Source organism: Phyllobates terribilis, unplaced genomic scaffold (genome assembly GCF_046119375.1).
Source record: "Phyllobates terribilis strain yellow unplaced genomic scaffold, ASM4611937v1 Scaffold_82__1_contigs__length_6685932, whole genome shotgun sequence".
NCBI classification, from domain to species: Eukaryota; Metazoa; Chordata; class Amphibia; order Anura; family Dendrobatidae; genus Phyllobates; species Phyllobates terribilis.
Window position 1 is genome coordinate 3,338,157 of NW_027362842.1, and position 27,282 is coordinate 3,365,438.

Consider the following 27,282-nt stretch of genomic DNA (forward strand, 5'->3'; position numbering starts at 1 on the left):
TCTCAGACCAATAGCTGCCCGGCACCAAATCATCATTTCACTTTTCGGGGGCATGGCGATAGGGAAAGGGTCACACATTCTTACGCTACCAATCTCACCGCCGGAGAGTTCCACCTGTTGCCGTCGCATCAGTGCCCGGATTTCTTTCTGGAGCACTCGCTGCTCACCGGAGCTGGCGTTCTTGGCAACCTGCTGTAAAATGAAAATCACCTCTGCAAGACAATTTTCAATCACATTAGTTCCTAAAGTTATCTTTGGGTGACTCTCGCGCTTGTCAATGTCTGCAATGATCAGTCCCTGTGCTGCCAGTTCGACTCGACCGATTTTAATGGTCATCTCTTTAAATCCGATCTGCGGCACGGGTTGACCATTGCTGGCGATGATACTCAAATCGTCGTCAGGGTAGCGGGTTATATCCGAGTCATTCCAGTACTGCTTGAAGAGCACGTACGGGATGGTGGTGACCTGTGACCCGGTGTCCAGTAGGGCACTCATAGGGATGCCATCCAGTACCACAGGCAAGACTGGACGTCCTCCCACATATTTGTCGCGCCAGTTCAATGGGCCTGGTGATCTTGTTCCTGGGGGTTGGCCCTCTACCCCAGGTTGTGCCAGTTTAAAGGACAGTACCTTGCCATATGTCCGGGTTGATTGCAGCGGCGGCAGATGGGTCGTCCGTCCTCGTTGTATCGGTCGCTGGGTCTTCCTCTGGCCAGTGGGGTCCTCCTTGGTCGACGCCACGGGATGTCCTCCGGTCCAGATGCCAGCTGGATCTTCCCTGGAGTAGAAACCTGTAAAGACTGCACAGTTCGGGTTAGCGCAGCAACGCTTTTAGCTAGCTCTTGGACCTGATGGTGCAGGTCTAGAGCCGGGTCATTGTTCAAAGCCTGCGCATCAGCTCCCACAGGCCCTGCCGACAAGGGCGCCGCCTCCTGGTGGTAAGTGGTAGTGGGGCGTCTGTGGGCCACAACACCACCTGGTGCCGGTTCTCGGAGCACCCGGATGGCTCTGTCCTTGAACTGTGCAAATCCCAGATGAGGGTCCTGTAAGGCCATTGCCCGCAACTGGGTTCGGTGGGCATTGCAATATAAACCCTCTATAAATTGTTCAGTCAACAGCCGGTCCTCGTCTCCCACGCCGTCAGGGTCGGTCTGCTTAATGGCTCTCAGGGCCTTTTGTAGGTTTAGTGCATAGTCCCTTATACTCTCTTGTGCTCGCTGCTTGCACCCGTAGAATCTAAGCTTGATCTCGGCTGAGGTGTGGGTATCAAAGGTGTCCTTCAGCCGGGTTAGTATCCCTGCGACAGTCCTCCCCCCAGGTGGCCAGGACTTTACCTCCCTTTGGGCTGCCCCAGTTAGTTGGGTCACCAGGATGCTCACTTTTTGCTCTTCTGTGAGGGGGTACACCTGGAAGAGGCTATCCAGCTTTTCTCTAAAGTCATGCAGGGTATGTGACTCCCCTGAGTACTGGGGTAGCCAGGCCGCTCCCGGGATATAGGGCATGGTGAAAGGCATGACTGCAGCAGCGGTGGCGCTGGCGGGGGTTGAGGCAGTGAAGCTCTCCTCCGTATCTGACATCTTCCTCCCCCCTAGTGGACCGTGGCCTACCTTGCGATGATCCTCTTCCGTAGGCCGCGGCTCCGCAGTGGATCGTCAGGGTTGAGGACCTTCCGTCGCACTCCTGTGACGTCGGCGTCTGCTGGGCTCCTTCCAGGACCTTACGCAACGTCCGGACGTGAGACGGGGCTTCAGTTCTCGCTCGCTTTCGGAGTCCACGCCCCTCTTCTTCCCGCGCGGCGTCTTCAAGATGGCGTCCAACGGCGGGAAAACTCCACGGATGGCGGGAAGAAGGCAGAAGATGGCGCCGGATGGCGGGAAACTTCACGGATGGCGGGAAGAAGGCTGAAGATGGCGCCGGATGGCGGGAATCTTCACCACAGGTAAGTTTTAAAAGTCTCTTTTTCAGGCACGCAGTACCCGGTGGTTGCGGGCATGAAATCCTGCCGACTACGCCAAAAGTTGACGCGCCCTGGGCCTATGTGATGTAGCGTTGCGCACGCAGGGACTACCCGGAGCCGGATCTGATAGGGGTAGTAGTCTCGTGGCGGTGACCCGGTCCGTGCTCAGGGAGTCAGACTAAGTGGCGGTATATTAGCAGTAGATGTTGGATTACTACGCCACCCGTTGAATGCAGCTATAGAGCTGCCGCTGCAGGGCAGACCGCTGAGGCCGGTGGAAGGATGGTGCAGCGTGGATGGTATAACCCCCAATGGGAGGGGTATGGCCTCAGGGCAGCCGACGTGGATGATGGGGGTAGCAGGAACGACTCAGAGACGATGCGGTGTAGTTCAGGGTCTTTACTGGTGACAAAGATAGACCCTCCCGGAGTACTTGCTAGTGATCGGGGCCTGGTCAGTCCTTGAGCAGATGGGATCTCCCCTGGCCAGGCGGAGTTGTAGGCCTTCCCAACTAACTGTACTCTTCTGGCTACCTTGCTAGAGGCGGGTAAAAGTAGCCCACGTCCCTGAGTGTACCGTGTGGTGCTCACCCGTATGGCCGGTGACTCGGGGCCTTCTAATGGCTTCCGCTCCACGACTGCGGTGCTGGTCCCACGCGTGTGACAGAGCCTTCGGGTTTCTGGGCCAGAGGACCTGAAATCCCCTGCCGGTAGGTTTCTGCTGCTGGGTAGGAGTTAGTCCCCACAGCCTCGGACTCCGGGTCCGGTGATAACTTCTCAGTCAGGGCGAGCTCTGCAGCTGCCAGCCCCTGACTCCTTGTAACACTGCTCCCACAGAGCTCCTGTTGTTGTTCTTCCTATGCTGCTTCTCTTCTTCTCTCTACTCTTCAACAACCCTAACCCTGCCTCAGCCCTAAGTTTATATAGGGGAAGTTCTTCCCCTCCCAGGACTGGGCAGGAGGTGTGGCATGCATAAGATTCCTGACCAAGAGACCTCCCACCTGCTCTCAGACATAATATTGCATTACTGTGGAAACCAGACCCCTGGGGTGCCACATAAGCTCCTGTGGTCAGGACTCCTCCTCCTCCTCCTGTATCTATAGAGTGTAAGCTCCTGTGGTCAGGACTCCTCTTCCTCCTCCTGTATCTATAGAGTGTAAGCTCCTGTGGTCAGGACTCCTCCTCCTCCTGTATCTATAGAATGTAAGCTCCTGTGGTCAGGACTCCTCCTCCTCCTGTATCTATAGAGTGTAAGCTCCTGTGGTCAGGACTCCTCCTCCTCCTGTATCTATAGAGTGTAAGCTCCTGTGGTCAGGACTCCTCCTCCTCCTCCTGTATCTATAGAGTGTAAGGTCCTGTGGTCAGGACTCCTCCTCCTCCTCCTGTATCTATAGAATGTAAGCTCCTGTGGTCAGGACTCCTCCTCCTCCTCCTGTTTCTATAGAGTGTAAGCTCCTGTGGTCAGGACTCCTCCTCCTCCTGTATCTATAGAGTGTAAGCTCCTGTGGTCAGGACTCCTCCTCCTCCTGTATCTATAGAGTGTAAGCTCCTGTGGTCAGGACTCCTCTTCCTCCTCCTGTATCTATAGAGTGTAAGCTCCTGTGGTCAGGACTCCTCCCCCTCCTCCTGTATCTATAGAGTGTAAGCTCCTGTGGTCAGAACTCCTCCTCCTCCTGTATCTGTAGAGTGTAAGCTCCTGTGGTCAGGACTCCTCCTCCTCCTCCTGAATCTATAGAGTGTAAGCTCCTGTGGTCAGGACTCCTCCTCCTCCTGTATCTAAGAGTTTAAGCTCCTGTGGTCAGGACTCCTCCTCCCCCTCCTGTATCTATAGAGTGTAAGCTTCTGTGGTCAGGACTCCTCCTCCCCCTCCTGTATCTATAGAGTGTAAGCTCCAGTGGTCAGGACTCCTCCTCCTCCTGTATCTATATTGTGTAAGCTCCTGTGGTCAGGACTCCTCCTCCTCCTCCTGTATCTATAGAGTGTAAGCTCCTGTGGTCAGGACTCCTCCTCCTCCTCCTGTATATATAGAGTGTAAGCTCCTGTGGTCAGGACTCCTCCTCCTCCTGTATCTATAGAGTGTAAGCTCCTGTGGTCAGGACTCCTGCTCCTCCTGCGTCTATAGAGTGTAAGCTCCTGTGGTCAGGACTCCTCCTCCTCCTGTATCTATAGAGTGTAAGCTCCTGTGGTCAGGACTCCTCCTCCTCCTCCTGTATCTATAGAGTGTAAGCTCCTGTGGTCAGGACTCCTCCTCTTCCTCCTGTATCTATAGAGTGTAAGCTCCTGTGGTCAGGACTCCTCCTCCTCCTCCTGTATCTATAGAGTGTAAGCTCCTGTGGTCAGGACTCCTCCCCCTCCTCCTGTATCTATAGAGTGTAAGCTCCTGTGGTCAGGACTCCTCCCCCTCCTCCTGTATCTATAGAGTGTAAGCTCCTGTGGTCAGGACTCCTCCTCCTCCTCCTCCTCCTGTATCTATAGAGTGTAAGCTCCTGTGGTCAGGACTCCTCCTCCTACTCCTGTATCTATAGAGTGTAAGCTCCTGTGGTCAGGACTCCTCCTCCTCCTGCATCTATAGAGTGTAAGCTCCTGTGGTCAGGACTCCTCCTCCTCCTGCATCTATAGAGTGTAAGCTCCTGTGGTCAGGACTCCTCCTCCTCCTGTATCTATAGAGTGTAAGCTCCTGTGGTCAGGACTCTTCCTCCTCCTGTATCTATAGAGTGTAAGCTCCTGTGGTCAGGACTCCTCCTCCTCCTGAATCTATAGAGTGTAAGCACCTGTGGTCAGGACTCCTACTCCTCCTCCTGTATCTATAGAGTGTAAGCTCCTGTGGTCAGGACTCCTCCTCCTGTATCTATAGAGTGTAAGCTCCTGTGGTCAGGACTCCTCCTCCTACTGTATCTATAGAGTGTAAGCTCCTGTGGTCAGGACTCCTCCTCCTGTATCTATAGAATGTAAGCTCCTGTGGTCAGGACTCCTCCTCCTCCTCCTGTATCTATAGAGTGTAAGCTCCTGTGGTCAGGACTCCTCCTCCTCCTCCTGTATATATAGAGTGTAAGCTCCTGTGGTCAGGACTCCTCCTCCTCCTCCTGTATCTATAGAGTGTAAGCTCCTGTGGTCAGGACTCCTCCCCCTCCTCCTGTATCTATAGAGTGTAAGCTCCTGTGGTCAGGACTCCTCCTCCTCCTGTATCTATAGAGTGTAAGCTCCTGTGGTCAGGACTCCTCCTCCTGTATCTATAGAGTGTAAGCTCCTGTGGTCAGGACTCTTCCTCCTCCTGTATCTATAGAGTGTAAGCTCCTGTGGTCAGGACTCCTCCTCCTCCTGTATCTATAGAGTGTAAGCTCCTATGGTCAGGACTCCTCCTCCTCCTGTATCTATAGAGTGTAAGCTCCTGTGGTCAGGACTCCTCCTCCTCCTGTATCTATAGAGTGTAAGCTCCTGTGGTCAGGACTCCTCCTCCTCCTGTATCTATAGAGTGTAAGCTCCTGTGGTCAGGACTCCTCCCCCTCCTCCTGTATCTATAGAGTGTAAGCTCCTGTGGTCAGGACTCCTCCTCCTCCTGTATCTATAGAGTGTAAGCTCCTGTGGTCAGGACTCCTCCTCCTCCTGTATCTATAGAGTGTAAGCTCCTGTGGTCAGGACTCCTCCTCCTCCTCCTGTATCTATAGAGTGTAAGCTCCTGTGGTCAGGACTCTTCCTCCTCCTGTATCTATAGAGTGTAAGCTCCTGTGGTCAGGACTCCTCCTCCCCCTGTATCTATAGAGTGTAAGCTCCTGTGGTCAGGACTCCTCTTCCTCCTCCTGTATCTATAGAGTGTAAGCTCCTGTGGTCAGGACTCCTCTTCCTCCTCCTGTATCTATAGAGTGTAAGCTCCTGTGGTCAGGACTCCTCCTCCTCCTCCTGTATCTATAGAGTGTAATCTCCTGTGGTCAGGACTCCTCCCCCTCCTCCTGTATCTATAGAGTGTAAGCTCCTGTGGTCAGGACTCCTCCTCCTCCTGTATCTATAGAGTGTAAGCTCCTGTGGTCAGGACTCCTCCTCCTCCTGTATCTATAGAGTGTAAGCTCCTGTGTTCAGGACTCCTTCTCCTCCTGTATCTATAGAGTGTAAACTCCTGTGGTCAGGACTCCTCCTCCTCCTGTATCTATAGAGTGTAAGCTCCTGTGGTCAGGACTCCTCCTCCTCCTCCTGTATCTATAGAGTGTAAGCTCCTGTGGTCACGACTCCTCCTCCTCCTCCTGTATCTATAGAGTGTAAGCTCCTGTGGTCAGGACTCCTCCTCCTCCTCCTGAATCTATAGAGTGTAAGCTCCTGTAGTCAGGACTCCTCCTCCTGTATCTATAGAATGTAAGCTCCTGTGGTCAGGACTCCTCCTCCTCCTGTATCTATAGAATGTAAGCTCCTGTGGTCAGGACTCCTCCTCCTCCTGTATCTATAGAGTGTAAGCTCCTGTGGTCAGGACTCCTCTTCCTCCTCCTGTATCTATAGAGTGTAAGCTCCTGTGGTCAGGACTCCTCCCCCTCCTCCTGTATCTATAGAGTGTAAGCTCCTGTGGTCAGGACTCCTCCCCCTCCTCCTGTATCTATAGAGTGTAAGCTCCTGTGGTCAGGACTCTTCCCCCTCCTCCTGTATCTATAGAGTGTAAGCTCCTGTGGTCAGGACTCCTCCTCCTCCTCTATCTAAGAGTTTAAGCTCCTGTGGTCAGGACTCCTCCTTCTCCTCCTGTATCTATAGAGTGTAAGTTCCTGTGGTCAGGACTCCTCCTCCTCCTCCTGTATCTATAGAGTGTAAGCACCTGTGGTCAGGACTCCTACTCCTCCTCCTGTATCTATAGAGTGTAAGCTCCTGTGGTCAGGACTCCTCCTCCTCCTGTATCTAAGAGTTTAAGCTCCTGTGGTCAGGACTCCTCCTTCTCCTCCTGTATCTATAGAGTGTAAGCTCCTGTGGTCAGGACTCCTCCTCCTCCTCCTGTATCTATAGAGTGTAAGCTCCTGTGGTCAGGACTCCTCCTCCTCCTCCTGTATCTATAGAGTGTAAGCTCCTGTGGTCAGGACTCCTCCTCCTCCTCCTGTATCTATAGAGTGTAAGCTCCTGTGGTCAGGACTCCTCCTCCTCCTGTATCTATAGAGTGTAAGTGTGGCACCCCAGGGGTCTGGTTTCCACAGTAATGCAATATTATGTCTGAGAGCAGGTGGGAGGTCTCTTGGTCAGGAATCTTATGCATGCCACACCTCCTGCCCAGTCCTGGGAGGGGAAGAACTTCCCCTATATAAACTTAGGGCTGAGGCAGGGTTGGGGTTGTTGAAGAGTAGAGAGAAGAAGAGAAGCAGCATAGGAAGAACAACAACAGGAGCTCTGTGGGAGCAGTGTTACAAGGAGTCAGGGGCTGGCAGCTGCAGAGCTCACCCTGACTGAGAAGTTATCACCGGACCCGGAGTCCGAGGCTGTGGGGACTAATCTTACCCAGCAGCAGAAACCGACCGGCAGGGGATTTCAGGTCCTCTGGCCCAGAAACCCGAAGGCACGGTCACACGCGTGGGACCAGCACCGCCGTCGTGGAGCGGAAGCCGTTAGAAGGCCCCGAGTCACCGGCCATACGGGTGAGCACCACACGGTACACTCAGGGACGTGGGCTACTTTTACCCGCCTCTAGCAAGGTAGCCAGAAGAGTACAGTTAGTTGGGAAGGCCTACAACTCCGCCTGGCCAGGGGAGATCCCATCTGCTCAAGGACTGACCAGGCCCCGATCGCTAGCAAGTACTCCGGGAGGGTCTACCTTTGTCACCAGTAAAGACCCTGAACTACACCGCATCGTCTCTGAGTGGTTCCTACTACCCCCATCATCCACGTCGGCTGCCCTGAGGCCATACCCCTCCCGTTGGGGGTTATACCATCCACGCTGCACCATCCTTCCACCGGCCTCAGCGGTCTGCCCTGCAGCGGCAGCTCCATAGCTGCATTCAACGGGTGGCGTAGTCATCCAACATCTACTGCTAGTACTCTGCCATTCAGTTTGACTCCCTGGGCACGGACCGGGTCGCCGCCACGAGACTACTACCCTCATCTGATCCGGCTCCGGGTAAGCCCCCGTGCGCGAGATGCCGCACGACACAGAAGGCCCAGGGGCGCGTCAACTTTTGGCGTAGTCGGCAGGATCTCGTGCCCGCAACCACCGGGTACTGCGTGCCTGAAAAAGAGACTTTTAAAACTTACCAGTGGTGAAGATTCCCGCCATCCGGCGCCATCTTCAGCCTTCTTCCCGCCATCGGTGAAGATTCCCGCCATCCGGCGCCATCTTCAGCCTTCTTCCCGCCATCCGTGAAATTTCCCGCCATCCGGCGCCATCTTGAAGACGCCGCGCGGGAAGAAGAGGGGCGTGGACTCCGAAAGCGCGCGAGAACTGAAGCCCCGCCTCACGTCCGGACGTTGCGTAAGGTCCTGGAAGGAGCCCAGCAGACGCCGACGTCACAGGAGCGCGACGGAAGGTCCTCAACCCTGACGATCCACTGCGGAGCCGCGGCCTACGGAAGAGGATCATCGCAAGGTAGGCCACGGTCCACTAGGGGGGAGGAAGATGTCAGATACGGAGGAGAGCTTCACCGCCTCAACCCCCGCCAGCGCCACCGCTGCTGCAGTCATGCCTTTCACCATGCCCTATATCCCAGGAGCGGCCTGGCTACCCCAGTACTCAGGGGAGTCACATACCCTGCATGACTTTAGAGAAAAGCTGGATAGCCTCTTCCAGGTGTACCCCCTCACAGAAGAGCAAAAAGTGAGCATCCTGGTGGCCCAACTAACTGGGGCAGCCCAAAGGGAGGTAAAGTCCTGGCCACCTGGGGGGAGGACTGTCGCAGGGATACTAACCCGGCTGAAGGACACCTTTGATACCCGCACCTCAGCCGAGATCAATCTTAGATTCTACGGGTGCAAGCAGCGAGCACAAGAGAGTATAAGGGACTATGCACTAAACCTACAAGAGGCCCTGAGAGCCATTAAGCAGACCGACCCTGACGGCGTGGGAGACGAGGACCGGCTGTTGACTGAACAATTTATAGAGTGTTTATATTGCAATGCCCACCGAACCCAGTTGCGGGCAATGGCCTTACAGGACCCTCATCTGGGATTTGCACAGTTCAAGGACAGAGCCATCCGGGTGCTCCGAGAACCGGCACCAGGTGGTGTTGTGGCCCACAGACGCCCCACTACCACTTACCACCAGGAGGCGGCGCCCTTGTCGGCAGGGCCTGTGGGAGCTGATGCGCAGGCTTTGAACAATGACCCGGCTCTAGACCTGCACCATCAGGTCCAAGAGCTAGCTAAAAGCGTTGCTGCGCTAACCCGAACTGTGCAGTCTTTACAGGTTTCTACTCCAGGGAAGAACCAGCTGGCATCCGGACCGGAGGACATCCCGTGGCATCGACCAAGGAGGACCCCACCGGCCAGAGGAAGACCCAGCGACCGATACAACGAGGACGGACGACCCATCTGCCGCCGCTGCAATCAACCCGGACATATGGCAAGGTACTGTCCTTTAAACTGGCACAACCTGGGGTAGAGGGCCAACCCCCAGGAAAAAGATCACCAGGCCCATCGAACTGGCGCGACAAATATGTGGGAGGACGTCCAGTCTTGCCTGTGGTACTGGATGGCATCCCTATGAGTGCCCTACTGGACACCGGGTCACAGGTCACCACCATCCCATACGTGCTCTTCAAGCAGTACTGGAATGACTCGGATATAACCCGCTACCCTGACGACGATTTGAGTATCATCGCCTGCAATGGTCAACCCGTGCCGCAGATCGGATTTAAAGAGATGACCATTAAAATCGGTCGAGTCGAACTGGCAGCACAGGGACTGATCATTGTAGACATTGACAAGCGCGAGAGTCACCCAAAGATAACTTTAGGAACTAATGTGATTGAAAATTGTCTTGCAGAGGTGATTTTCATTTTACAGCAGGTTGCCAAGAACGCCAGCTCCGGTGAGCAGCGAGTGCTCCAGAAAGAAATCCGGGCACTGATGCGACAGCAACAGGTGGAACTCTCCGGTGGTGAGATTGGTAGCGTAAGAATGTGTGACCCTTTCCCTATCGCCATGCCCCCGAAAAGTGAAATGATGATTTGGTGCCGGGCAGCTATTGGTCTGAGAGGTAGAGATTACCAGGCAATGGTAGAACCAGTCTATTCAGACAGTAGGCCCACCATTTTGACAGCCCGGGGGGTGGTTGATGTACGCCATGGGAGGGTGCCCGTTCGCATAATAAATATCGGGAAGAGGGAAGTGTACCTACCCCGGTATGCCACGCTAGCCAAATTATATACCATCAATCAAAACTCTATACAGTCTGTGGAACCCTTGCCTCCATCTCACCCGGAGGAAGGTAACGGCTCTAAGAAAATAATGGAGGATTGGTGTCAGCAACTACATTTGGGAACTGACTCCACTCCCTCCCACCAGAAACAGGGAGTCTACCGGGTGGTTCAAGAGTATGAGAGAGCGTTTAGTAAACACCCGTTAGACTTCGGGCGAGTCAAGGGGGTAGAACACCACATCCCCACGGGAGATCATCCTCCCATAAAAGAGAGGTATCGACCCGTACCCCCTGCACATTACCAACACGCCAAGGGGATGCTTAGAGACATGAAGGAGGCTGGGGTAATCAGGGATAGCTGTAGCCCCTGGGCAGCCCCACTAGTCTTAGTCAAAAAGAAAGACAACATTATGAGGATGTGTGTAGATTACCGGAAAATCAACTGTATCACACACAAGGATGCGTACCCTTTACCAAGGCTAGAGGAGTCTTTGGCTGCTTTAAAATCTGCTAACTTCTTCTCTACCTTGGATCTCACTAGCGGGTACTGGCAGGTTCCTGTAGCAGAGGCGGACCGGGAGAAGACCGCATTCACCACCCCGATGGGACTTAGCGAGTTTACCTGCATGCCGTTTGGACTTTGTAACGCACCAGGAACCTTCCAACGATTAATGGAGTGCTGTCTGGGACACAAAAACTTCGAGACGGTCCTGTTGTACCTGGACGATGTCATCGTATATTCCAAGACTTATGAGGACCACCTGAAACATCTGGCGGAAGTGTTTGAAGCCCTGGCAAGTTACGGCCTGAAGGTGAAACCCTCTAAGTGTCACCTCCTGAAGCCAAAGGTGCAGTACCTGGGACACGTGGTGAGTGCTGACGGAGTGGCTCCCGACCCTGATAAGATCACCGCGATTAAGGAATGGCCAAGCCCCTCCAACGTAAAGGAAGTGAGGCAGTTCCTCGGGTTGGTAGGCTACTACCGAAGGTTTATTCCCGGTTTCACCAAAAAGGCAGCTCCTATGCAGGACCTCCTGATAGGCCAGTCCAGGAAGGCCAAGAACCAGAAGCCGCCCTTCAGATGGGAGAAGCTAGAAGAAGAGTCTTTCCGCCAGCTGAAGATGGCCCTCACGGGGGATGAAATCCTGGCGTACCCTGATTATAGCCAGCCCTTCATCCTCTACACCGACGCCAGTAACATCGGGCTAGGAGCCGTACTGTCCCAGATCCAGCAGGGGAAAGAACGGGTAATTGCTTACGCCAGCCGAAAACTGCGACCCACCGAAAGAAACCCTGAGAATTACAGCTCATTTAAGTTAGAGTTCCTGGCAGTGGTGTGGGCAGTCACCGAACGCTTTAAGCACTACCTCGCTTCTTCCCGGTTCACCGTGTACACGGATAACAACCCGTTGACACACCTGGACACTGCAAGACTCGGTGCCCTAGAGCAGAGATGGATGGCCCGCTTGTCCAACTATGAGTTTACAATCAAATACCGGGCAGGACGCTCCAATACCAACGCGGACGCCCTGTCCAGGATGCCAGACCTACCGGACGAGGGTGAGGATTCAGAAGAATTGGAAGAGGTCGAACTCCTTGCGTTCCACCGTCATGGGACTATCCAGTATTCCCACCGTGTAAGGGGTAAGCAAGCCGCTACGTTCAACCCCTTACCTCACTACAACTGGGTGGAAACGCAAGACAGCGACCCTGCCGTCCGGCTAGTGAAGGAGATGCGGACTCAGCCAGAAGCTCGCCTTGACCCAGATGCTCCGGAGGAAGCCAAACAACTGTGGGCAGAGAAGAGTCGACTGTTCCTTTACAAGGGGAAGTTGTGCCGCAGAATGATTAACTCCCGGACGCATGAACTGATCTGGCAAGTAGTGGTGCCAAGAAGGGACGCAGCTATGGTGATGGAGGCATACCACGACGGGGCTGGGCACTTCGGATGGAAGAAGCTGGAGTTCCTGCTGCGTGGGCGGTTCCATTGGGTAGGCATGAGAGGAACCATCGAGAGGTGGTGCAGAGACTGTGGCCCATGCAACCTGAGAAGGAAGGACCGTGCCAGCCAGAAGACCCCCCTTCAGTCCATCATCACCCGGCAGCCGTTGGAACTGGTAGCCTTGGATCATGTAAAACTGACCCCAAGCAGAAGTGGCTACATCTACGCGCTAACCATCGTGGATCACTACTCCCGGTTCTTGGTTGTCGTCCCCGTCAAGGACTTAACAGCTCGAACAGCAGCTAGAGCCTTCCAGCAGCATTTCTGCCGTCCACACGGGTACCCGGACCAAGTGTTGACGGACCAGGGGCCTGCCTTTGAAGTGGAGGTCTTCCAAGAATTCTGCACTCTGTATGGCTGCCCGAAGATAAGGACGACACCCTATCACCCGCAAACTAATGGACTTTGTGAGAAAATGAACCAGGTGGTGATAGATCTTCTGAAAACATTGCCCCTGGAAGAACGCAGTCTGTGGCCCGAGAAGCTGCCCGACCTAGTGGACCTATACAACCACATCCCGGTAGGTTCCACCAACTGTACCCCGGCTTACCTGATGAGGGCAAGACCTGGTAAGCTACCTGTTGACCTGGAGATGGGAGTCCTGACACCCGAGGACACTTCACCAGAAGCAGACTGGGACACAGAGAGGCAGCAGCAGTACCGGAGAGTACAGGAGAGCGTGGAGCGAAGTCTCTGTCTAGCTAGGGAAAGACAAGAGAAAACTTACAACCAATATGCTCCCGCTGTTCCCCTGGTGCCCGGAGAGCAGGTCTTGAAGAGGAAAAGACGGCTCCACAAGTTGGACGACCAGTGGGAGAAGGACCCGTACACCGTACTGCCCTCAAGCCACGACAACCCGAAGGTCTGTACCATCAGCAAAGACGGGGGGGAAACCACAACCATTGTATCCCGGGATCACCTGAAGAAGTGTCCCGAACAGCTACGGAACCCTGAAGAGGAACAAGAAGACCCTCGACCCGTAGAGGAAAGGGAAGATATGGTTAGTACTGTGCTCGGAGACTTCCCTCGGTCCTGGACTCAAGTCAATGGTGCAGTTGTGGTACCCGTCCTCACGTTCCTCCAACCAGCATCCCAAGTACTTACGGAGCAACCGGTAGAGCTGGAAGAACAGCCGGACCAGGAGGCAGAAGACTCCACACAAGCAGATCAGGAGGATCAACCCTCTGCTTATAGTGAGCCTGCCATACCCCTAGTGAGCCAAAGAGCCCGTAGACAGCTGCCCAGTTTACCCTTGACAGCTCCTACACCCTGTAGTTCAGGGCCAGACAGTCAGCTCCGTAGGTCCACTAGGGCCACTAAAGGCCAGTTACCCGCACGTTGGAGGATTTGAAGTGTTTAAATTGTTTTATTTGTGGTCACCTGTCTGTTACTTGTAAATAATTATGTGTTTCTAGTTATTTTTAGGAGTCCTTGGTGGATTTACCGGGAATCCTTGTACAGTTAGTGGAGCGTAACCCAGGATGGACTAAAGACTGTTAAGGACTCGGGGCAGGACAGACCCCTACCTGGTTACGTCTCCCTGTTTTGGTGAAATGGACACCTTTGTTTTCTTCAAAGACTACACCCGGTTGCGGACACGCCGTGACCATCTTTATGTGTTTCCTTATTGTAATGTTATTGTTTATACTTTGTTATGTTGCAGAAATATGTTTAGTCCCGGAGTACTAAGTTTCACTAGGGGTGAATGTGGCACCCCAGGGGTCTGGTTTCCACAGTAATGCAATATTATGTCTGAGAGCAGGTGGGAGGTCTCTTGGTCAGGAATCTTATGCATGCCACACCTCCTGCCCAGTCCTGGGAGGGGAAGAACTTCCCCTATATAAACTTAGGGCTGAGGCAGGGTTGGGGTTGTTGAAGAGTAGAGAGAAGAAGAGAAGCAGCATAGGAAGAACAACAACAGGAGCTCTGTGGGAGCAGTGTTACAAGGAGTCAGGGGCTGGCAGCTGCAGAGCTCGCCCTGACTGAGAAGTTATCACCGGACCCGGAGTCCGAGGCTGTGGGGACTAATCTTACCCAGCAGCAGAAACCGACCGGCAGGGGATTTCAGGTCCTCTGGCCCAGAAACCCGAAGGCACGGTCACACGCGTGGGACCAGCACCGCCGTCGTGGAGCGGAAGCCGTTAGAAGGCCCCGAGTCACCGGCCATACGGGTGAGCACCACACGGTACACTCAGGGACGTGGGCTACTTTTACCCGCCTCTAGCAAGGTAGCCAGAAGTGTACAGTTAGTTGGGAAGGCCTACAACTCCGCCTGGCCAGGGGAGATCCCATCTGCTCAAGGACTGACCAGGCCCCGATCGCTAGCAAGTACTCCGGGAGGGTCTACCTTTGTCACCAGTAAAGACCCTGAACTACACCGCATCGTCTCTGAGTGGTTCCTACTACCCCCATCATCCACGTCGGCTGCCCTGAGGCCATACCCCTCCCGTTGGGGGTTATACCATCCACGCTGCACCATCCTTCCACCGGCCTCAGCGGTCTGCCCTGCAGCGGCAGCTCCATAGCTGCATTCAACGGGTGGCGTAGTCATCCAACATCTACTGCTAGTACTCTGCCATTCAGTTTGACTCCCTGGGCACGGACCGGGTCGCCGCAACGAGACTACTACCCTCATCTGATCCGGCTCCGGATAAGCCCCCGTGCGCGAGATGCCGCACGACACAGAAGGCCCAGGGGCGCGTCATAAGCTCCTGTGGTCAGGACTCCTCCTCCTCCTCCTGAATCTATAGAGTGTAAGCACCTGTGGTCAGGACTCCTACTCCTCCTCCTGTATCTATAGAGTGTAAGCTCCTGTGGTCAGGACTCCTCCTCCTGTATCTATAGAATGTAAGCTCCTGTGGTCAGGACTCCTCCTCCTCCTCCTGTATCTATAGAGTGTAAGCTCCTGTGGTCAGGACTCCTCCTCCTCCTGTATCTATAGAGTGTAAGCTCCTGTGGTCAGGACTCCTCCCCCTCCTCCTGTATCTATAGAGTGTAAGCTCCTGTGGTCAGGACTCCTCCTCCTCCTGTATCTATAGAGTGTAAGCTCCTGTGGTCAGGACTCCTCCTCCTCCTGTATCTATAGAGTGTAAGCTCCTGTGGTCAGGACTCCTCCTCCTCCTGTATCTATAGAGTGTAAGCTCCTGTGGTCAGGACTCTTCCTCCTCCTGTATCTATAGAGTGTAAGCTCCTGTGGTCAGTACTCCTCCTCCTCCTGTATCTATAGAGTGTAAGCTCCTGTGGTCAGGACTCCTCCTCCTCCTGTATCTATAGAGTGTAAGCTCCTGTGGTCAGGACTCCTCCTCCTCCTGTATCTATAGAGTGTAAGCTCCTGTGGTCAGGACTCCTCCTCCTCCTCCTGAATCTATAGAGTGTAAGCTCCTGTGGTCAGGACTCCTCCCCCTCCTCCTGTATCTATAGAGTGTAAGCTCCTGTTATCAGGACTCCTCCCCCTCCTCCTGTATCTATAGAGTGTAAGCTCCTGTGGTCAGGACTCCTCCTCCTCCTGTATCTATAGAGTGTAAGCTCCTGTGGCCAGGACTCCTCCTCTCCCTCCTGTATCTATAGAGTGTAAGCTACAGTGGTCAGGACTCCTCCTCTCCCTCCTGTATCTATAGAGTGTAAGCTCCTGTGGTCAGGACTCCTCCTCTCCCTCCTGTATCTATAGAGTGTAAGCTCCAGTGGTCAGGACTCCTCCTCCTCCTGTATCTATAGAGTGTAAGCTCCTGTGGTCAGGACTCCTCCTCCTCCTCCTGTATCTATAGAGTGTAAGCTCCTGTGGTCAGGACTCCTCCTCCTCCTCCTGTATCTATAGAGTGTAAGCTCCTGTGGTCAGGACTCCTCCTCCTCCTCCTGTATCTATAGAGTGTAAGCTCCTGTGGTCAGGACTCCTCCTCCTCCTCCTGTATCTATAGAGTGTAAGCTCCTGTGGTCAGGACTCCTCCTCCTCCTCCTGTATCTATAGAGTGTAAGCTCCTGTGGTCAGGACCCCTCCTCCTCCTCCTGTATCTATAGAGTGTAAGCTACTGTGGTCAGGACTCCTCCTCCTCCTGTATCTATAGAGTGTAAGCTCCTGTGGTCAGCACTCCTCCTCCTGTATCTATAGAGTGTAAGCTCCTGTGGTCAGGACTCCTCCTCCTCCTCCTGTATCTATAGAGTGTAAGCTCCTGTGGTCAGGACTCCTCCTCTTCCTGTATCTATAGAGTGTAAGCTCCTGTGGTCAGGACTCCTCCTCCTGTATCTATAGAGTGTAAGCTCCTGTGGTCAGGACTACTCCTCCTCCTGTATCTATAGAGTGTAAGCTCCTGTGGTCAGGACTCCTCCTCCTCCTGTATGTATAGAGTGTAATCACCTGTGGTCAGGACTCCTCCTCCTCCTCCTGTATCTATAGAGTGTAAGCTCCTGTGGTCAGGACTCCTCCTCCTCCTGTATCTATAGAATGTAAGCTCCTGTGGTCAAGACTCCTCCTCCTCCTGTATCTATAGAGTGTAAGCTCCTGTGGTCAGGACTCCTCTTCCTCCTCCTGTATCTATAGAGTGTAAGCTCCTGTGGTCAGGACTCCTCCCCCTCCTCCTGTATCTATAGAGTGTAAGCTCCTGTGGTCAGGACTCCTCCCCCTCCTCCTGTATCTATAGAGTGTAAGCTCCTGTGGTCAGGACTCCTCCTCCTCCTGTATCTATAGAGTGTAAGCTCCTGTGGTCAGGACTCCTCCTCCTCCTGTATCTATAGAGTGTAAGCTCCTGTGGTCAAGACTCCTCCTCCTCCTCCTGTATCTATAGAGTGTAAGCTCCTGTGGTCAGGACTCCTCCTCCTCCTGTATCTATAGAGTGTAAGCTCCTGTGGTCAGGACTCCTCCTCCTGTATCTATAGAATGTAAGCTCCTGTGGTCAGGACTCCTCCTCCTCCTCCTGTATCTATAGAGTGTAAGCTCCTGTGGTCAGGACTCCTCCTCCTCCTGTATCTATAGAGTGTAAGCTCCTGTGGTCAGGACTCCTCCCCCTCCTCCTGTATCTATAGAGTGTAAGCTCCTGTGGTCAGGACTCCTCCTCCTCCTGTATCTATAGAGTGTAAGCTCCTGTGGTCAGGACTCCTCCTCATCCTGTATCTATAGAGTGTAAGCTCCTGTGGTCAGGACTCCTCCTCCTCCTGTATCTATAGAGTGTAAGCTCCTGTGGTCAGGACTCTTCCTCCTCCTGTATCTATAGAGTGTAAGCTCCTGTGGTCAGTACTCCTCCTCCTCCTGTATCTATAGAGTGTAAGCTCCTGTGGTCAGGACTCCTCCTCCTCCTGTATCTATAGAGTGTAAGCTCCTGTGGTCAGGACTCCTCTTCCTCCTGTATCTATAGAGTGTAAGCTCCTGTGGTCAGGACTCCTCCTCCTCCTCCTGAATCTATAGAGTGTAAGCTCCTGTGGTCAGGACTCCTCCCCCTCCTCCTGTATCTATAGAGTGTAAGCTCCTGTGGTCAGGACTCCTCCCCCTCCTCCTGTATCTATAGAGTGTAAGCTCCTGTGGTCAGGACTCCTCCTCCTCCTGTATCTAAGAGTTTAAGCTCCTGTGGTCAGGACTCCTCCTCCTCCTGTATCTATAGAGTGTATGCTCCTGTGGTCAGGACTCCTCCTCTCCCTCCTGTATCTATAGAGTGTAAGCTCCAGTGGTCAGGACTCCTCCTCTCCCTCCTGTATCTATAGAGTGTAAGCTCCTGTGGTCAGGACTCCTACTCTCCCTCCTGTATCTATAGAGTGTAAGCTCCAGTGGTCAGGACTCCTCCTCCTCCTGTATGTATAGAGTGTAAGCTCCTGTGGTCAGGACTCCTCCTCCTCCTCCTGTATCTATAGAGTGTAAGCTCCTGTGGTCAGGACTCCTCCTCCTCCTCCTGTATCTATACAGTGTAAGCTCCTGTGGTCAGGACTCCTCCTCCTCCTCCTGTATCTATAGAGTGTAAGCTCCTGTGGTCAGGACTCCTCCTCCTCCTCCTGTATCTATACAGTGTAAGCTCCTGTGGTCAGGACTCCTCCTCCTCCTCCTGTATCTATAGAGAGTAAGCTCCTGTGGTCAGGACTCCTCCTCCTCCACCTGTATCTATAGAGTGTAAGCTACTGTGGTCAGGACTCCTCCTCCTCCTCCTGTATCTATAGAGTGTAAGCTCCTGTGGTCAGCACTCCTCCTCCTGTATCTATAGAGTGTAAGCTCCTGTGGTCAGGACTCCTCCTCCTCCTCTTGTATCTATAGAGTGTAAGCTCCTGTGGTCAGGACTCCTCCTCCTCCTGTATCTATAGAGTGTAAGCTCCTGTGGTCAGGACTCCTCCTCCTGTATCTATAGAGTGTAAGCTCCTGTGGTCAGGACTCCTCCTCCTCCTGTATCTATAGAGTGTAAGCTCCTGTGGTCAGGACTCCTCCTCCTCCTGTATCTATAGAGTGTAAGCTCCTGTGGTCAGGACTCCTCCTCCTCCTGTATCTATAGAGTGTAAGCTCCTGTGGTCAGGACTCCTCCTCCTCCTGTATGTATAGAGTGTAATCACCTGTGGTCAGGACTCCTCCTCCTCCTCCTGTATCTATAGAGTGTAAGCTCCTGTGGTCAGGACTCCTCCTCCTCCTGTATCTATAGAATGTAAGCTCCTGTGGTCAAGACTCCTCCTCCTCCTGTATCTATAGAGTGTAAGCTCCTGTGGTCAGGACTCCTCTTCCTCCTCCTGTATCTATAGAGTGTAAGCTTCTGTGGTCAGGACTCCTCCCCCTCCTCCTGTATCTATAGAGTGTAAGCTCCTGTGGTCAGGACTCCTCCCCCTCCTCCTGTATCTATAGAGTGTAAGCTCCTGTGGTCAGGACTCCTCCTCCTCCTGTATCTATAGAGTGTAAGCTCCTGTGGTCAGGACTCCTTCTCCTCCTCCTGTATCTATAGAGTGTAAGCTCCTGTGGTCAGGACTCCTCCTCCTCCTGTATCTATAGAGTGTAAGCTCCTGTGGTCAAGACTCCTCCTCCTCCTCCTGTATCTATAGAGTGTAAGCTCCTGTGGTCAGGACTCCTCCTCCTCCTGTATCTATAGAGTGTAAGCTCCTGTGGTCAGGACTCCTCCTCCTCCTGTATCTATAGAGTGTAAGCTCCTGTGGTCAGGACTCCTCCTCCTCCTGTATCTAAGAGTTTAAGCTCCTGTGGTCAGGACTCCTCCTTCTCCTCCTGTATCTATAGAGTGTAAGCTCCTGTGGTCAGGACTCCTCCTCCTCCTTTATCTATAGAGTGTAAGCTCCAGTGGTCAGGACTCCTCCTCCTCCTGTATCTATAGAGTGTAAGCTCCAGTGGTCAGGACTCCTCCTCCTCCTGTATCTATAGAGTGTAAGCTCCTGTGGTCAGGACTCCTCCTCCTCCTGTATCTATAGAGTGTAAGCTCCTGTGGTCAGGACTCCTCCTCCTCCTGTATCTATAGAGTGTATGCTCCTGTGGTCAGGACTCCTCCTCCTCCTGTATCTATAGAGTGTAAGCTCCTGTGGTCAGGACTCCTCCTCCTCCTGTATCTATAGAGTGTAAGCTCCTGTGTGGCACCCCAGGGGTCTGGTCTCCACAATAATAGCAATATTATGTCTGAGAGCAGGTGGGAGGGCTCTTGGTCAGGAATCCTATGCATGCCACACCTCCTGCCCAGTCCTGGGAGGGGAAGAACTTCCCCTATATAAACTTGGAACTGAGGCAGGGTGAGTTGTTGAGTTGAAGAGTAGAGAAGAGAAGCAGCCATAGGAAAAAAAAACAACAGGAGCTCTGTGGGAGCAGTGCTACAAGGAGTCAGGGGCTGGCAGCTGCAGAGCTCGCCCTGACTGAGAAGTTATCACCGGACCCGGAGTCCGAGGCTGTGGGGACTAATCTTTACCCAGCAGCAGAAACCGACCGGCAGGGGATTTCAGGTCCTCTGGCCCAGAAACCCGAAGGCACGGTCACACGCGTGGGACCAGCACCGCCGTCGTGGAGCGGAAGCCATTAGAAGGCCCCGAGTCACCGGCCATACGGGTGAGCACCACACGGTACACTCAGGGACGTGGGCTACTTTTACCCGCCTCTAGCAAGGTAGCCAGAAGAGTACAGTTAGTTGGGAAGGCCTACAACTCCGCCTGGCCAGGGGAGATCCCATCTGCTCAAGGACTGACCAGGCCCCGATCGCTAGCAAGTACTCCGGGAGGGTCTATCTTTGTCACCAGTAAAGACCCTGAACTACACCGCATCGTCTCTGAGTGGTTACTGCTACCCCCATCATCCACGTCGGCTGCCCTGAGGCCATACCCCTCCCGTTGGGGGTTATACCATCCACGCTGCACCATCCTTCCACCGGCCTCAGCGGTCTGCCCTGCAGCGGCAGCTCCATAGCTGCATTCAACGGGTGGCGTAGTCATCCAACATCTACTGCTAATATACCGCCACTTAGTCTGACTCCCTGGGCACGGACCGGGTCACCGCCACGAGACTACTACCCCTATCAGATCCGGCTCCGGGTAGTCCCTGCGTGCGCAACGCTACATCACATAGGCCCAGGGGCGCGTCAACTTTTGGGTAGTCGGCAGGATTTCGTGCCCGCAACCACCGGGTACTGCGTGCCTGAAAAAGAGACTTTTAAAACTTACCTGTGGTGAAGATTGCCACCATCGGTGAAGATTCCCGCCATCCGGCGCCATCTTCTGCCTTCTTCCCGCCATCCGCGAAGTTTTCCCGCCATCCGGCGCCATCTTCTGCCTTCTTCCCGCCATCCGTGGAGTTTTCCCGCCATTGGGCGCCATCTTGAGGACGCCGCGCGGGAAGAAGAGGGGCGTGGACTCCGAAAGCGCGCGAGAACTGAAGCCCCGCCTCACGTCCGGACGTTGCGTAAGGTCCTGGAAGGAGCCCAGCAGACGCCGACGTCACAGGAGCGCGACGGAAGGTCCTCAACCCTGACGATCCACTGCGGAGCTGCGGCCTACGGAAGAGGATCATCGCAAGGTAGGCCACGGTCCACTAGGGGGGAGGAAGATGTCGGATACGGAGGAGAGCTTCACTGCCTCAACCCCCGCCAGCGCCACCGCTGCTGCAGTCATGCCTTTCACCATGCCCTATATCCTGGGAGCAGCCTGGCTACCCCAATACTCAGGGGAGTCACATACCCTGAATGACTTTAGAGAAAAGCTGGATAGCCTCTTCCAGGTGTACCCCCTCACAGAAGAGCAAAAAGTGAGCATCCTGGTGGCCCAACTAACCGGGGCAGCCCAAAGGGAGGTAAAGTCCTGGCCACCTGGGAGGAGGACTGTCACAGGGATACTAACCCGGCTGAGGGACACCTTTGATACCCGCACCTCAGCCGAGATTAAGCTTAGATTCTATGGGTGCAAGCAGCGAGCACATGAGAATATAAGGGACTATGCACTAAACCTACAAGAGGCCCTGAGAGCCATTAAGCAGACCGACCCTGACAGCGTGGGAAACGAGGACAGGCTGTTGACCGAACAATTTATAGAGGGACTATATTGCAATGTCCACCGAACCCAGTTGCGGGCCATAGCCTTACAGGATCCTCATCTAGACTTTGCACAGTTCAAGGACAGAGCCATCCGGGTGCTCCGAGAACCGGCACCGGGTGGCGTTGTGGCTCACAGGCGCCCTGCTATCGCTTACCACCAGGAGGCGACACCCTTGTCGGCAGGGCCAGTGGGAGCTGATGCGCAGGCTTTGAACAATGACCCGGCTCCAGACCTGCACAATCAGGTCCAAGAGCTAGCTAAAAGCGTTGCTGCGCTAACCCGAACTGTGCAGTCTTTACAGGTTTCCACTCCAGGAAAGATCCAGCTGGCATCCGGACCGGAGGACATCCCGTGGCGTCGACCAAGGAGGACCCCACCGGCCAGAGCAAGACCCAGCGAATGATACAACGAGGACGGACAACCCATCTGCCGCCGCTGCAATCAACCCGGACATATGGCAAGGTACTGTCCTTTAAACTGGCACAACCTGGGGTAGAGGGCCAACCCCCAGGAAAAAGATCACCAGGCCCATCGAACTGGCGCGACAAATATGTGGGAGGACGTCCAGTCTTGCCTGTGGTACTGGATGGCATCCCTATGAGTGCCCTACTGGACACCGGGTCACAGGTCACCACCATCCCGTACGTGCTCTTCAAGCAGTACTGGAATGACTCGGATATAACCCGCTATCCAGACGACGACTTGAGTATGATCGCCAGTAATGGTCAGCCCGTGCCACAGATCGGATTTAAAGAGATGACCATTAAAATCGGTCGAGTCGAACTGGCAGCACAGGGACTGATCATTGTAGACATTGACAAGCGCGAGAGTCACCCAAAGATAACTTTAGGAACTAATGTGATTGAAAATTGTCTTGCAGAGGTGATTTTCATTTTACAGCAGGTTGCCAAGAACGCCAGCTCCGGCCAGCAGCGAGTGCTCCAGAAAGAGATCCGGGCACTGATGCGACGGCAACAGGTGGAACTCTCCGGCGGTGAGATTGGTAGTGTAAGAATGTGTCACCCTTTCCCTATTGCCATACCCCCGAAAAGTGAAATGATGATTTGGTGCCGGGCAGCTATTGGTCTGAGAGGTAGAGATTACCAGGCAATGGTAGAACCAGTCTATTCAGACAGTAGGCCCACCATTTTGACAGCCCGGGGGGTGGTTGATGTACGCCATGGGAGGGTGCCCGTTCGCATACTAAATATCGGGAAAAGGGAAGTGTACCTACCCCGGTATGCCACGCTAGCCAAATTATATACCGTCAACCAAAACTCTATACAGTCTGTGGAACCCTTGCCTCCATCTCACCCGGAGGAAGGTAACGGCTCTAAGAAAATAATGGAGGATTGGTGTCAGCAACTACATTTGGGTACTGACTCCACTCCCTCCCATCAGAAACAAGGAGTCTATCGGGTGGTTCAAGAGTACGAGAGAGTGTTTAGTAAACACCCGTTAGACTTCGGGCGAGTCAAGGGGGTAGAACACCACATCCCCACGGGAGACCATCCTCCCATAAAAGAGAGGTATCGACCCGTACCCCCTGCACACTACCAACACGCCAAGGGGATGCTTAGAGACATGAAGGAGGCTGGGGTAATCAGGGATAGCTGTAGCCCCTGGGCAGCCCCACTAGTCTTAGTCAAAAAGAAAGACAACACCATGAGGATGTGTGTAGATTACCGGAAAATCAACCGTATCACACACAAGGATGCGTACCCCTTACCAAGGATAGAGGAGTCTTTGGCTGCTTTAAAATCTGCTAACTTCTTCTCTACCTTGGATCTCACTAGCGGGTACTGGCAGGTTCCTGTAGCAGAGGCGGACCGGGAGAAGACCGCATTCACCACCCCGATGGGACTTAGCGAGTTTACTTGTATGCCGTTCGGACTCTGCAATGCACCAGGAACCTTCCAACGATTAATGGAGTGCTGTCTGGGACACAGAAACTTCGAGACGGTCCTGTTGTACCTGGACGATGTCATCGTATATTCCAAGATTTATGAGGACCACCTGAAACACCTGGCGGAAGTGTTCGAAGCCCTGGCAAGTTACGGCCTGAAGGTGAAACCCTCTAAGTGTCACCTCCTGAAGCCAAAGGTGCAGTACCTGGGACACGTGGTGAGTGCTGACGGAGTGGCTCCCGACCCTGATAAGATCACCGCAATTAAGGAATGGCCAAGCCCCTCCAGCGTAAAGGAAGGGAGGCAGTTCCTCGGGTTGGTAGGCTACTACCGAAGGTTTATTCCCGGTTTCACCAAAAAGGCAGCTCCTATGCAGGACCTCCTGATAGGCCAGTCCAGGAAGGCCAAGAACCAGAAGCCACCCTTCAGATGGGAGAAGCTAGAAGAAGAGTCCTTCCGCCAGCTGAAAATGGCCCTCACGGGGGATGAGATCCTGGCGTACCCTAATTATAGCCAGCCCTTTATCCTCTACACCGACGCCAGTAACATCGGGCTAGGAGCCGTACTGTCCCAGATCCAGCAGGGGAAAGAACGGGTAATTGCTTACGCCAGCCGAAAACTGCGACCCACCGAAAGAAACCCTGAAAATTACAGCTCATTTAAGCTAGAGTTCCTGGCAGTGGTGTGGGCAGTCACCGAGCGCTTTAAGCACTACCTCGCTTCTTCCCGATTCACCGTGTACACGGATAACAACCCGTTGACACACCTGGACACAGCAAGACTCGGTGCCCTAGAGCAGAGATGGATGGCCCGCTTGTCCAACTATGAGTTCACAATCAAATACCGGGCAGGACGCTCCAATACCAACGCGGACGCCCTGTCCAGGATGCCAAATCTACCGGACGTAGGGGAAGATTCAGAGGGACTGGAAGAAGTTGAACTCCCCGCATTCCACCGTCATGGGACTATCCAATATTCCCACCGTGTAAGGAGTAAATCCGCTACATTCAACCCTTTACCTCATTACAACTGGGCGGAGACGCAAGATAGTGACCCTGCCGTCCGACTGGTAAAGGAGATGCTGACTCGGCCAGATGCACGCCTTGACCCAGACGCTCCGGAGGAAGCCAAGCAACTGTGGGCTGAGAAGAGTCGACTGTTCCTTTACAAGGGGAAGTTGTGCCGCAGAATGGTTAACTCCCGGACGCATGAACTAAACTGGCAAGTAGTGGTGCCAAGAAGAGACGCAGCCATGGTGATGGAAGCATACCACGACGGGGCTGGGCACTTCGGATGGAAGAAGCTGGAGTTCCTGCTGCGCGGGCGGTTCCATTGGGTAGGCATGAGGGGAACCATCGAGAGGTGGTGCAGAGACTGTGGCCCTTGCAACCTAAGAAGGAAGGACCGTGCCAGCCAGAAGACTCCCCTGCAGTCCATCGTCACCCGGCAGCCGTTGGAACTGGTAGCCTTGGATCATGTAAAACTGACCCCAAGCAGAAGTGGCTACGTCTACGCGCTAACCATCGTGGATCACTACTCCCGGTTCTTGGTTGTCGTCCCTGTCAAGGACTTAACAGCTCGAACAGCAGCTAGAGCCTTCCAGCAGCATTTCTGCCGTCCACACGGGTACCCGGACCAAGTGTTGACGGACCAGGGACCTGCCTTTGAAGCGGAGGTCTTCCAAGAATTCTGCACTCTGTATGGCTGCCGGAAGATAAGGACGACACCCTATCATCCGCAAACTAATGGACTTTGTGAGAAAATGAACCAGGTGGTGATAGATCTTCTGAAAACATTGCCCCTGGAAGAACGCAGTCTGTGGCCCGAGAGGCTGCCCGACCTAGTGGACCTATACAACCACATCCCGGTAGGTTCCACCAACTGTACCCCGGCTTACCTGATGAGGGCAAGACCTGGTAAGCTACCTGTTGACCTGGAGATGGGAGTCCTGACACCCGAGGACACTTCACCAGAAGCAGACTGGGATACAGAGAGGCAGCAGCAGTATTGGAAAGTACAGGAGAGCGTGGAGCGAAGTCTCTGTCAAGCTAGGGAAAGACAAGAGAAAACCTACAACCAGTATGCTCCCGCTGTTCCCCTGGTGCCCGGAGAGCAGGTCTTGAAGAGGAAAAGACGGCTCCACAAGTTGGACGACCAGTGGGAGAAGGACCCGTACACCGTACTGCCCTCAAGCCACGACAACCCGAAGGTCTGTACCATCAGCAAAGACGGAGGGGAAACCACAACCATTGTATCCCGGGATCACCTGAAGAAGTGTCCCGAACAGCTACGGAACCCTGAAGAGGAACAAGAGGACCCTCGACCCGTAGAGGAAAGGGAAGATATGGTTAGTACTGTGCTCGGAGACTTTCCTCGGTCTTGGACTCAAGTCAATGGTGCAGTTGTGGTACCCGTCCTCACGTTCCTCCAACCAGCATCCCAAGTACTTACGGAGCAACCGGTAGAGCTGGAAGAACAGCCGGTCCAGGAGGCAGAAGACTCCACACAAGCAGATCAGGAGGATCAACCCTCTGCTTATAGTGAGCCTGCCATACCCCTAGTGAGCCAAAGGGTCCGTAGACGACTGCCCAGTTTACCCTTGACAGCTCCCATACCCTGTAGCTCAGGACCAGTCAGCCAGCTCTGTAGGTCCACTAGGGTCACTAGAGGCCAGTTGCCCATACGGTGGAGGATCTAAGTGTTTAAGCTGTTTTTATTAATGTTTACCTGTTTATTGTTGCTTGTGTATAATTTTGTCTTTCTAGTTATTTATAGGAGTCTTTGGTGGATTTACCGGGAATCCTTTGTATATAGTTGGAGCGTAACCCAGGACGGACTAAAGACTGTTAAGGACTCGAGGCAGGACAGACCCCTACCTGGTTACGTCTCCCTGTTTTGGTGAAATGGACACCTTTGTTTTCTTCAAAGACTGCACCCGGTTGCGGACACGCCGTGACCATCTTTATGTGTTTCCTTATTGTATTGTTATTGTTTATACCTTGTTATGTATAAAAAAAATATATGTTTAGTCCCGGAGTACTAAATTTCACTAGGGGGGAATGTGGCACCCCAGGGGTCTGGTCTCCACAATAATAGCAATATTATGTCTGAGAGCAGGTGGGAGGTCTCTTGGTCAGGAATCCTATGCATGCCACACCTCCTGCCCAGTCCTGGGAGGGGAAGAACTTCCCCTATATAAACTTGGGGCTGAGGCAGGGTGAGTTGTTGAGTTGAAGAGTAGAGAAGAGAAGCAGCCATAGGAAAAAAAAACAACAGGAGCTCTGTGGGAGCAGTGCTACAAGGAGTCAGGGGCTGGCAGCTGCAGAGCTCGCCCTGACTGAGAAGTTATCACCGGACCCGGAGTCCGAGGCTGTGGGGACTAATCTTTACCCAGCAGCAGAAACCGACCGGCAGGGGATTTCAGGTCCTCTGGCCCAGAAACCCGAAGGCACGGTCACACGCGTGGGACCAGCACCGCCGTCGTGGAGCCGAAGCCATTAGAAGGCCCCGAGTCACCGGCCATACGGGTGAGCACCACACGGTACACTCAGGGACGTGGGCTACTTTTACCCGCCTCTAGCAAGGTAGCCAGAAGAGTACAGTTAGTTGGGAAGGCCTACAACTCCGCCTGGCCA